The sequence below is a fragment of the Lepus europaeus genome, chromosome 12 (assembly GCF_033115175.1).
Source record: "Lepus europaeus isolate LE1 chromosome 12, mLepTim1.pri, whole genome shotgun sequence".
Classification (NCBI taxonomy): domain Eukaryota; kingdom Metazoa; phylum Chordata; class Mammalia; order Lagomorpha; family Leporidae; genus Lepus; species Lepus europaeus.
The window spans coordinates 16,313,639-16,322,813 of NC_084838.1; positions in this window are offsets into that span (position 1 = coordinate 16,313,639).

The window sequence follows — 9,175 nt, forward strand, 5'->3', positions numbered from 1 at the left end:
CCCCATAATTTCCCTCCCACTCACACCCCTCCCATCTCCCGCTCCCTCTCCCATTCCACTCACATCAAGATTCATTTTCAATTATCTTTATATACAGAAGATCAATTTAGTATATATTAAGTAAAGATTTCATCAGTTTGCACCCACACAGAAACACAAAGTGTAAAATACTGTTTCAGTACTAGTTATAGCATTACTTCACATTGGACAACACTTTAAGGACAGATCCCACATGAGAAGTAAGTACACAGTGACTCCTGTTGTTGACTTAACAATTTGACACGCTTGTTTCTGGCACCAGAAATCTCCCTAGGCTCTAGTCATGAGTTGCTAAGGCTATGGAAGCCTTTTGAGCTCGCCAACTTAAATGGCCAACAGACACATGAAAAAATGTTCAAGATCACTAGCCATCAGGGAAATGCAAATCAAAACCACAATGAGGTTTCACATCACCCCGGTTAGAATGGCTCACATTCAGAAATCTACCAACAATAGATGCTGGAGAGGATGTGGGGAAAAAGGGACACTAACCTACTGTTGGTGGGAATGCAAACTGGTTAAGCCACTATGGAAGTCAGTCTGGAGATTCCTCAGAAACCTGAATATAACCCTACCATACAACCCAGAGATACCACTCCTTGTAATTTACCCCAAAGAAATTAAATTGGCAAACAAAAGAGCTGTCTGCACATTAATGTTTATTGCAGCTCAATTCACAATAGCTAAGACCTGGAACCAACCCAAATGCCCATCAACAGTAGACTGGATAAAGAAATTATGGGACATGTACTCTATAGAATACTATACAGCAGTCAAAAACAATGAAATCTGGTCATTTGCAACAAGATGGAGGAAACTGGAAAACATTATGTTGAGTGAATTAAGCCAGTTCCAAAGGGACAAATATCATTTGTAACACTTTAAAAGGGGAGCCTTTAAAAAAATTCTTGAAATATCAATCCTTTAAATTTTTTGATTGGTAAAATCCTTCATTTATACTCAGTCAACCCTTAAATGCTTATATTATTCTCCATGTCTCCACAGAGTCTTTTAGTTTCTCCCTCTTCTTCATGTAGTAGCCCTGTCCTTTCCAATGTGAATATAGCCAGCATTTTAGTTCTCCATGTCTCCTTTCACTGATCGTCTCCTTTTCTTAGAAAATTAAAAGATAAAGACTGTCAACATTGTATGTTAAAAAGGGTCTGTTTCCCTATCATTGCTTTGCACAAATAAGTGGCTATTGTACATCCATGTGTTTTTGCTCTAGCATCCTTTTTTTAAGATTTACTTATTTTATTTAAAAGTCAGAGTTATGGGGGTGGGGGTTGGGGAGAGTCTTCAACTGGCTGATTCATTCCCCAGGGCTGGGCTAGGTTGAAGCTAGGAACCAGGAGCTTCATCAGGGTCTTTCTCATGAATGAGAGGGACCCAAATACTTGAGTCATCGTTGACTCCTTTTACCAGACAATTAGCAGGGAGTTAGATTGGAAGTGCAGCATCCAGGACAAGAACTGGAGCCTATAAGGGATGCTGGCATCATTGGTGGTATCTTTACCCACTACACAACAATACTGGCCCCTGCTGTAGCATCTTTTTAAGATGCAACCAACCTTTAGGCCTGTAAGAAACTCAAGCTGACTTTTGGTTGCTTCTATCTGAGCAATCATGAAACTAACCCAAATATTAGCAATTCAGCACATTTTATGATGAAAAATCACTTTATTCAAGAAAATTTAGGAAGCAGCATAATGCCTGCTCTTACTCTAATTCAGCAGTGATCTCCCATTCACGCTACTGAGGTCAGGCATGCAGTTGGGAGTTGGCTGAAAGAGAAAATTCATCCCTGCAGTCTGGTCACGGTTTTCCCCCCGCCACCCTTCCTTACTTCACGCCCTATAATCAATCCTGGTCACCATTGCCCGCTTACCACTACCTAGCCTGCATTGGTATGCTTCTCAGCTTACCAGTCTTCACTTAGATTTATGATTTATTTAGAATTGGATTACATCAAGGCTCAAGGCCAAGGCTCCATAATCTGTCACCGTCTCTACCAGGGCCAAACACAAACATTTGTTTTAGCTGCATCAGCATCCCTAAACTTTGTTCAGAGGGTACTCATTGTTAATTTCCATAGCAACTGAATCTTTTTTTCAACTACTGCAACCTCTTTGCCTCCCTCCTTGTATTCCAAATGAAAGCATTGACTCCATCAGGTAATAGATATTCATAATTGAATCAAATGATGGCAAGTCTAAGCTATGCAGGTGAAATACATCACAATCAGAGTTGCTTTGCTATTTTTTTTAGACTGAAGAGCAGGGAGTGTTTTAAGTTATGGAACTTGCACACTCAGAAAGAGAAGGGAGGAGATGTGTGTAATTGTCACCAATACTAATGATGGACTCTTGTCTGCCAAGTAAAGTCTCAAACAGAAAAATTAGGCTGCTTCTTTGGTAACTAGCATTCACTTCTTTTTCATTTACAGTTGCTAATATTTCTAAAAAGAATAATATTTAATATTCCTTTAGTTCATCAGCATTAACAAAGATAAAATATTATCCAAATTTTATAATATTGTGTTAAATTAGTTTATTTATGCTCCATTTTATATATGAGGAGGCTTGGGTTCAGAAAAATGAGGTAGTGAGTTGAAGCTCACAGAAACAACAAGAACAAAGAAAAATCAAAGGCAGATCCTCATATTCCAAGCTAAAACTTCCCTCTGATTCACCATTATTATGTCCTTAGCAGTGGAAAGAGTTGTGGGAACTAATTAATTCATTAATATTAATATATTCATTAATATTAATTTAAAACTGACTTCCTAAAACACATCAGGATTATATCTTGATAGTATACATTGCTTTTAAACTTTATGAAAGTGTAAGTTCAATGACTTAAATAATCAATATTTTGAGGCTCCGTTGCATGTTTATGTGTAGGAGACTCAAACAACAAATGATAAGGAAATGAAATAAATTGAAGAAATTTAGCTGGTTTCAAGCTTGGCTGTTAATTCACTACAAGCAGTCTTTCCTCTCTGACCCTTAGTTTTCTGTGTGTGTAAAATGTGGGGATTGGAATAAATTATCCCTAAGTTGAAAGTTTTTCATAGTTTCTAAGTCTGTCTTAAGTTTACATTGCATGCTTAACCTTGAGCTTGACACCTTGAGGAGTGAAAAAAGAAATAAGGTATGATGTTTCTATCTTCAGTATCTTAAGCATAATTAATGTTCACAAGGTTCAGACAGTGTAACAAACATAAACCATTAAACAAAGTGATAGAAAACAATATAATGTGTTGTTTTAGGGTTTGAGTACAAATGGTGTTGTTTAACAGCAGAAAGAGAATTCAGAGAGGGCTAGAAGGACCTTAGAACATGTTCATAAAATAAGAGAAATCAGAGGTGGTTGATAAGTGAAAGGAATTTTAAGGGGTAGGACAACGGAAGTACATGACCAATGAAGAAGGCAATGTCAATGAAATCCCTGGAAAGCAACTGAAATGGAACACTTCTAACTGTGGGCATGCTTTCATTTGGAATACAAGGAGGGAGGCAAAGAGGTTGCAGTAGTTGAAAAAAAGATTCAGTTGCTATGGAAATTAACAATGAGTACCCTCTGAACAAAGTATGCCCACTTCTAACTGTGGGCATACTTTACTTTACTTTCTACTTTGCTGTGAATCTTGGAAGTTGGACCAAGAGTAGGTGCACGGGTGGACTGAAATGACAGTAGTCCACTTATTCAAAAATACTTTTGAAAGTTTATCCAAAGGAGGGCAAATAAGATGGAAGGAAAATAGGGAGGAATAAACTATAAAAATAATCATAATACGGAATGCTGGAGTTGGAAAGGAGAAGTGACCTCATCTAATCCAAAAAGCTGAACTCTTGCTAAGTGAAGTGACTCTTCCAATGGTATATTTTGAGCACAACCACAATGTTCCATCTGCTCTTCTTGGTACACATTCTAGTGATATATTACTGCTCTAGGAAAGTAGGAAAAGGAACCAAAAAGGAAGATAAAAACAAAAATGAGTAAAAGGGACAAGAAGGGTGATGGGACAAAGGCCTCTGTCAAAATGGATCTCCAGTATGGACGACATTAGGGGGTCAGACACTTGAATCAGAATCAAGCCAGTTTTCAATGCATGAATCCAGTGATTCTCACCCTGACATTACATTACATCAGTTTTAGAAGTCATTATTTTCATAATTTTGGTCTCATCATTTTGATCAACAGACAAGCTATCAAGAACTTTTTTCAGCAAGAAAGTCCTTAGAAATGCTATGATAGCAGTGGAGTGCTTTTCCTTCAAAATGGCCCACTTTTTTCTTTTTTTCTCAAAGAATTCTTGTGTCCTCTCATTTCTGTGACTTTTATCAGACTTTTCCTTCTAACAAGAATAACCCTCTCCATCAATCTGCACCTTGTTGACCTCTTTTTACCCCTGACATTTCAGATTAAATATTGCTTTTTTTAAAAAAGACCTACATAAGACTCCAGACCAGATCAGTGTTCTTCCCAGCTCCCCTTTGGTAAGACACATCATTTATAAAAGTACTTTTCTTAGGATTCCTGTCCCCAGTCAACCTCAAAACAAGTGGTTTTATTTACCATTCTGCCCTTATTACCTTGAATTTTCCTTAGCATCCAGTAAGTTTTTAGTAAAACTTATTAAAAGAGAAGGTAAGACCAAGTGGTGATGCATATTGAATGCCACATTCAGGACAGTATCCAACAGGTGAGAGAGATCCACTATAGATTTCGGTGCAGCATGTGGAAAACACCATCAAAGCCAACCTACTGAGAGCTATTGCTGTGCAGAAGATGCTGGAGCAGGCAGGGTCTGAGATTTCCAGTATGGAGCAACTCCATGTGTGTATATCTGACTCAAGAAGCCACATTAGCCAGTCTATTCCTAGAACAGAACCCTGTTGTTGCTGTTGTTTTTAATGCAAAAATAAAAAAAAAAAGATCCTGATTCAGCCTCCCTCCTCTGTTATAGTCCTAGCTGATGAAAAACACACAATCAGGTGAAGCAGGGATGGTGGAGGAAGAGCAAAAAATATTTTCTTGAATCAATTCCAAAATCTCCCCCTGTGCTTTGATTTGCTTTCAGAGAACATTTTAGCTCAACAAACAATTGCAAACTACCCAGTTGCAAGGTAAAATGAAAAGCCCACAGGCATTAATTATATATAGAGATATTAAAAAAGAAGCTACTGCTTAATTATTGTTTGCAAATCTTCGTATTTAAATTGACTTATTTGCAAATGTCTGTTTAGAAATTGACTTTGTAATTATAAAGTCAGTGCAGGGATGTCTCAGGCCCTAGAGGAGTCCCTAACGAGGAATGATAATGTAACAGTCAGAGTGAGATATCCTGAGCTGCATTTTAATAACTAGAGGTGGTTGGCAGGAGGGCTGAGATGCTTAGAAGAAAATCCCTAGGTTGGCAAATGAAGGGGCCAGGGTCTCGCTGGTTGGCAAGAAATCACTGGAGGAAGGAATGAGGGAGCAGCTAAGGAGCACAGCATTCCCAGAACCTGGTGGATGGGGAGAGAGCCAAGTGTATTATGTTGTGTGTGAGCCCTCCTTTAAAATAGATTACGGAAGTTTTAGGGGGTTACCTTTTACCAACTATGCCCTTTCCTAATTGCTGAAATTTAGGTATGCTGTGGTACTGTTATTGTGAACTGAATTGGGCACCCACCATCATTTGGAAATAGGGACACTAGTAATCTCTAAAGATGTGGTCATATTGGAGGGGGAATGCCCTTTGCCCAGTACAATTGATTTATATTTTAATGGAATAAATGTTGACACAGACACATTCCGGGAGACTTCCCTATAAACATGAAGGCAGAGATGACTGTGATGTTTCTGCAAGCATTTGTATATCAATGATTTGAGCAAATCACAAGCAATTAGGGGAAAGGTGTGGAACATATTCTTCCTTATAGCTCTCATGTGGAATCAACCCTGCTGACATCTTGATCTCAGACTTCTAGCCTCTAGAACTGTAAAACAGTAAATTCTTGTTGTTTAAGCCACTCAGTTTATAGTACTTTGTATCCCTGGGAGACAAATACAGATGTTATATATGACTCTCAGTGGCCTTGCTAACCTTAAAAAGAATTGGAGATGGACCAACCCGGAATTAATAAGAGGTTTTCTCAAAATACAAGAATATTAGACATAGAAGGGTCCTGACCTAAATGATCAATTGTTTCTGAACATGATTACATTTTGGAATCATCTGGGGGAATTGAAGAAAATACCAATGCCTGTAACCTAGCTGCAGAGATTCTGATTAAATTAATCAGGAGTGCCTTCTGGTCATCCGCCTTTTAAAAGCAACCCAGGAGAGTCTACTTTGTAGCCAAGTTTGAGAACCAGTCTTCTAGATTCCAGACAATCTCCACCATTTAACAGGGAAGAAAAGAAAAGGCCCAAAGAGGTGAAGGAAGAATTGTTCAGGGTCTTTCTAATATGTGGAAGAACTAAGAAATAGCTTGGACATCTTGACTTTTCATCACTGTTCTTTCTGCAGAGCAACATTTATTTCCTCTTGGCTCGAATCGAGAATGTAAGTACTAATCTGTCCCTTTAATGTCCTGCAGTTGTGGGCAAATCATGACCTTGATCACTGATCTCAAACGAATGCCATTGGCCTCTATATGCATATGTTTAATTTACAAAAATATTTCACACATACTTCATTCTATTTTTTCACAATAAATTTGTGGCTTTAAGTAGGGCCAGTATCTTCCACCTTTTAAAGAAGAGAATGTGTGGAAACATGAAAATTACTCCCAAATCATGGTAATGATTAAAGGCAGAGCAAGTATTTGAACTCAAGACTTGATAAAACCACAACTATCCTTTTCACCAACTACCTATGACAGTGAAGTGAAACTGTCCTGTTCAAGTTTTTGTTCAAAATCTTTCTAAGTGTCCTTTGCCAATTTCCTGCTCTTGAAAAAAAAATTTTCCATGAACAAAAATATACTAGATTCTATATATGTGAATGTAGTTCATTCTTTCCAAAAGATAGAAGTCTTGCATCAACTGTGAACCTCTTATTAACCATGATTGCTCAGAACCTCAAAATGATAAAGAATTTTGATAATCACAGTGTATAGGAGACAGTATCCAAAAAGGGTGATATTTCTGTTTTTTCTTCTAATGTCAGGCCTGTAACACTGTTACAAGGTGACTATCCTGATTATTATTCATTTTATCCCCACTACCACTGCACACAGAGATTAAATTAGCTACTTGTTTCCTATCTGGAACCCACCATATCCTAATGCTATTTGTGCATAGTGAATAGAGCCAGGCTTTGTACTCACACAGCTATAGGTCCAAGATCCAAGGTCCAAGACCTGGATCCACTCTTCACTAATTATGAAACTTTGAGCTTTAAGTCCCTCAACAGAGGGATAGAAAGAGTAACGCCTATTCTTTGGTGAATAAAATGTTATCATCTAAATAATATTCATTCTACATATTGGGCTCTCGATAATGTCAGTTTGAATCTTCTCTCCCAGATGAACAGCTAAAAATAATGGGTCCAACATAGTCAATGGCTGACTTTCTGCTTCATACCATTAGAATAATGATGCCAATTCTCAGGCCCTAACTTGCAATTAAACCTTTTGCTTTCTATTTTAGAGTCGCTGCTTTAGTAAACTATCCAAGATTCTCTTTCTTTGCACTAGACCCAACACTTTTCTCATGAATTCTTCTGGTGAATTATGTCTTGCCCACAATCCAGCTTTCATCCCCTTTTCCTCTGTTTCTTTTCTTGAACATTACTTCATGTACTGTCTTCTTTTTGTGACATCACCTATTACTTTATGCTAAAGCCCATCCTGGTGTTGACAACTTGACTTGGCCTGAGTTTTTGTTATTTCCAAGAGTGCAAGAGCATGAATGGGGTAATACCGACAGGAAGAAAGCCTCAACTTCCTATAGGGGAATTCTTAACACCACTAAAAGGCAAAGCAAAAAGTAGTCATGTGGAACACATGTTGCTGGGGATCTCACAGCCAGAATAACACTCTGGGTACATGGTATTAATTATGTGGGAGATGGTCTTTGATCTCTCTTAACATAAATCCCCCTCTTTCTGAGACTGAATGTACCTTCTATTATTGTATTAAACAAACCTGAAAAAAGCAATCAAGAAGGACTGGGGACTCAGAATCTGAATCTGATGTTTCTTGTAGGAAATGCCATGATTTTCTATATCTTCCTATATGATTGATTCTCTGAAAAAAAGTTATTTTTGAAACAAAACTCATAATTTGAGTTCCCTCAGTGACAAACATATATTGTTTCTGCCTATTCCACAACAATTCTCATTGATAATTCACATAATTTAAAAAGGTTAAGAATAAAGAAACTGCAATTCATGAAGCATATCCTATCAGCCAAGCGTATACTAGCCCTCACAACAGCTAGGACAAAATATATATGATTATAACTATTTTGCTGATGAGAAAACTAGATCTTTAGAAACAAGTTGTTTAGCACAAGTTTAGCTCATCCAATATCTTACAGTCAGCAAAAAATGTAAGGGGAATTTGATTCAGTCCTATGTAATTTTCACATCTCTTCTCATAATTAATAAGTGATACAGTTGGAAACCAAAGGAACTCCATATTCCCTCAAAGTCTCACCTACCTGCCTCCACCCACACTCTCTTCAGGAAAGAACATGGTAGAAAACCAGTACCATTTATTTATTTATCTACACACATGTAATCCTTCCAAGTCTATTTCTTCATATATAAAAGTAAAAAGTTGAATTTATCTAGAAAATCCTTTGAAGTTTGCATAATTCATTATTTAGATAATAGTCAAAGCTAGAATCCACTGAAGAGAAGGAATTAACACTCCACAATTAATGCCAATTTCATTAGCAATTAAATACATTACACATCATTCAATTTGTGCCATCAAGTCCTGGGAAAGTACCCATACTTCTTAGAACTTTCCAATAGCTTTTTATCACCAGCTGGGTTAATTATCTAGCAGGAAAGCAACAGATTTGAATTCTCAATATATAATATTCTCTAATCTTCGGGATATTGATGGGTCTACATGGACTGAAGTTATCAGCCACTTTCTGAATTCATTTAGGAGACTTCCTTTGGAGTAAA